Below are 4,487 nucleotides of genomic sequence, written 5' to 3'. Positions count from 1 at the left end.
GATCTGCCAAATAGTGCCCCACAGAGTCAAACTAATAAGAGGGTTGGAATAATTTCTAAAGGGAAGTGGGTGGCAAAGGTCCTGAGCAAAAAGTGACATTTTGCTCATTTCATTGTGCCACAGTCATCCCCCTTTCTTTAGGGAACAGGGAGACACACCCAGAATGCTCAGATGATTGGGGTTTCTCATGGAGCCATTGCTGAGAGGGAGGAAAACAAATGGCAGAGAGCAGTCAGTACGTCCTTCTAAGCCAGGTGAACTGAGATGTGAAAGGTCATTTAAGGTAGCTGTGTTACTGTGTCATTCACAGCTCAGACATCGGTTGTTCCCTTCTTGGAAGAGGACTTGAGAGCCATTGTGGCTGCTTTTGGGGGGTTCCCCCACCTCATTTCTCCAGGCATCACTGATCACCTTGCCCCCTGCTCCTCCCCTCTCCATGGCTGATACCCCCTATGGCTTCTAGAATACTGTGTTGGTCCGGTGTCCGTCACTGCTCTAGTGTGCTGTATCCATCAGTGGTGGGGCACTCGGTGCTTCCAGACACCTTCCCAAGCTGCTGAGGGCACCTTCCTCTGGTTCACTTTGATCTTATTAGTGTTCCTGGGGCACTGGAAGACCCAGTGTAGGAGGAGAAGTGACTGCCTGCCTTTACTTATTTCAAGGGTCTTGCCATAGCAGTTTCTATTAACACCTGGTTTGGGGGTAAAATTTTAGAATATAGATTTTCAAGAGCCCATATTAAATATTAATGTGAATCTAATAATCTATCACAGGCATCATTGCTTCAGAAAGGAGTTCCTTTCCCAACTGATGCCTACCTGAGAGCCAACTGGGGTCTCACGGCATTTGGCACCAGGCAAATACCTTTCATCGCATGCAGAGGTTGATTTCTTAAGGTTGGGACAAGGGTGAATAAATTGGGAGAAGAGAAGATGGAACCTCTGGGGGTATAACATAAAACGAAGTGAAATAACTTCTTAACCAAAGCAACTGGCAAGCTCCTCAGTATCTTCCTCCTCTGCTATCTCTGTGAGAGTCTATTATCTGTCTTGTAATTGCTGTCCTTCAGCTCATTTGGTTCTTAAAGCAAAGAATCAGGCCTTTGAATGCAGTACAGACAGAACCAAACCAGCTTGCCTGAATGTGCCATGCTCAGTGGTCTCGGAGGTCAGGCTTTAAGTGGAGTCAGTTACCGCGGTGTTTTGGCCTCAGAGCAAACCAATCAAACTGGACATTTCTGTAGTACCCTTAGACCCTTGGTCTCTAATACCAAAGTAAAACATGGTTTGCCTCCCATGAAGGGGCAACATTGCAACCCCAGAATGACCAGTGACCTCACAGAACTTCACAGATGTGCTATGTGCTGTGGAACAAACATCAGACCTTCTCTATATGGACAGGTTTAGGTTTCACATTTATCTATCAGTCAGTCAAAAATATATACATTTGTAGTGACCAGCAAAGAATGAAGAGGGGCCAAGAAAAAGCAGACTGCTGCTTACTTAGATCTATAAGTTTTGTTTGTCTTGTATATAGAGGCACAGAGAAATGGAATTTAAGAGGCTGTATTTACTTGATCTTTTTGTCATAATCTCTTAAAATCTAACACATACCAGAATCTTGGCAAGGACAGATCAAAGTCTATGGCAAAAATAATTATTCAGGGTACACACATAACTCTTTATATGTGTATAACTCTCCATGTACATATGTATTTTATTCCTAATGTCAGTTCTTGCTGCTGAAAAACTCTACATGTTATAAAATTACTTCATCTGTGAACACAAGTACCAAAAATTGATCATCAGGAGCCACAAATATTTCATATTTGGGAATGGGAAAAATCTTGCAGAGAAAATAAAGTAAATGGCCAGAATCTGCATTACGTATTTTTCAAAGGAAAGCTAATTCTTAGATGAGGAAAAGACTTGGGATCTCCCAATAGGGAATGAATTCTGGCCAGTGAAACTATGTACTATCACCTCAGGTCTCTCTTTTTCAAAACTTTAGAGTGCTTGGCTTCTGGATAGTGTCAGAAAATGGAAGCAACAAATAGTCTTAATTAGTAAAGAATCAGCTTTTTCTACGGGAGATTTTAATCATGTGCTACGTATGTGAATCTTTTTAAAGAAATTGCTATGGGCTGGGGAATTTCCAGTTCCAACCTCTGTTAACCTGTAGATTGAGCAAGACACACATCTGTTATTTAATTGCACAGTATTTAAAATGAAAAAAACAAAACAAAACCCAGGGTCTCTTTTCCTGGCCATATTTTGTCCCAAGTTACCCTTTGTGTTTCTGAGCGTATCTTCTCCACCGGCCAGGAAGTAGCCGTCTCCATCTCTCCCCCTATCAAGATCACCGGCAGCAGTCTGTGCTGCAGTCACAAGTCAGAGCCGCTAGATGGCGGGAGGGGACTGAGTTGGCGTCCCGGCGGCGGCTCCTTTCACCCTGCAGAGGGAGGAACAGTTGTTTCTGTGATTTTTCTTCCTGCCTCTTTGTTTGACTTCACCATTTTCTGTCTCCCTTACTCTACTGTAGTGGCGTGATTTGCTTTTCAGCGACCCCGTCCAAGGAAAGCCATCCTAGCCCTGTCTGTAGGCCTTGCAAGCTGAGAGCACATGGGCTTTTGAAATGACCCAGGCTCTTGCGTTACAGCCTGTCGCAAACCGTTGCTCCCTGTTCCTTCGTGCAGTTCTTTTCAAATGTCACCCAATCCCTAGCCAGGTGTGTGTTCATATCCCAGAACAGGCATACTGGTCTGTTGCCATAACTTGGGGGGTAGTGTTACTGATGCAGGTATTAACAAAAAAAGAAAAAAAGACAATTTCAGACCATGTGATTACATACAATATTATAGTCTTCGGATGGGGGTAAAAAAAGGAAAAGGATATTCTATTGGAGAATGCAGACCGAACTGGCCCCAGACCTGCCTGCCATGTATCCACATTGCACTGGAATTGCCCTTTCACAGTAGGGACCCAGGAGGAAACCCGAGCGAAGGCAACTAAGAAAGCAGATTGCTGTGATAAGTTTCTTAAAAAAGACGTTTCAGAGAGCGCGTGAATTTTATTTATAAACGACTTAACCTGAGAAACCAAACCAAATGCTGAATCACTGGCCTGCAGACGCCCCGGGAGAAGGGCTGCAGGCTTTTGCCACCTCAGGGGGGCGCAGCCAGTGAGGATTCCTAGACCTCCGGGGGTGTGGTGGGGTGGGGCAGCCAGGATAGGGTCTCCCAGGCTTATTTTCACAGCAACAGAGGTCTGCTTCCCTTAAGGCAGAGGGGTTCCTCCCATTAACATTAATGGGAGTTATGCTTACAGAGAACAAGGGTGGTGGAGACCCCAGAGTACCCTCTGGGCTAGTCCCATGCCGGCAGAAGAGGGACCTGCAAGAGTATCAGGAGGCTTGAAGCCAGAAAGCATCTTAGTAGGTGGCCTTCATCAGGCCTCTGGCGTTCGCCCCAGTGAAAAATCCCTGCCCCGCGGCTGCCCAGCTCCCTGCTTCGAAGCTGGTGAAGAGTGTTCCCTGGGCCTTGGACCAGAAAATTCCCTGTGCAGTCTGAGCAGTGAAAGCTTTTCCCTGGGTTTCCATCCCAGCTCTACTTAGTTTCCAGGGAAATCTAGTTTTCTCCTCTATAATGTAGGGTTATTTTGAGGATTAAATGGAATAACAAAAGTCAAGTGCTCAGTAGATTATTTGGCTCCTATAAAGTGTATCTCAATGATGATGATGATTATTATTATTCATTTGGGCCTGTATTGGCAGCTTATTCCTACCAGGCAGAATATAGTCTTAAGGAAACATGCCTCAGTGCTGAGATGGAAACATTTCATAATGAAAACCCAAGCAGGTGTGAAATGAAAATCCCTGCCCTTTCCAGCATGCCCTCCTGCCCCCCAACACACACATACTTGGGGTAAATGAGACCAAGATAGCCCGAGCTTCTCATTTCTCCTCTTCTTTTCCTCCGTGGCAGCAGTGTGATTTATGGCTCTGAGGGGAGAGCCGACCAAACTCAGTTGTTTCAGCTGACCTTCCCTGTGAGTTTTCAGGTTGAAGTGAAACCCAATGGGGTGTGAACTGTAACTCAAGAATATCTCCTGAAAGCCCAAGGCACTGAGTTCAGTAAGGGATCAAACCAAAACAAAGCAAACCTTCCTCTTACTTAGGGCTTCTGGGGCTCACAAAGAGCATGCCACTTCTGAGCCCTGCAAGGAAAGCTCTGTGGCACCTGGCTGGAAGCACTGTTTTCCCAGCGACAGCGAATCCCCTGCTCACCCCTGGAGCTGGCCCTGTGCCTGTGCCCACAGCAAGTTCTAACTCTTTCCTAACCACTGATACCTTCTAAAATGAAAAGCTGCAGCACATTAAGAGTTTGGGCCAGGGCATGGAGATCTAGCTTCCCTCTTAAAAGAGAATCATTGGTGTCTTTCTGAAAAGCCAATATTGTTTGTAGGAGATTCTGAGATGATGTTCTTAAC

This window comes from Manis javanica, chromosome 2, assembly GCF_040802235.1.
Source record: "Manis javanica isolate MJ-LG chromosome 2, MJ_LKY, whole genome shotgun sequence".
Lineage (NCBI taxonomy): Eukaryota > Metazoa > Chordata > Mammalia > Pholidota > Manidae > Manis > Manis javanica.
Note: the sequence above shows the minus strand (reverse complement) of the source record.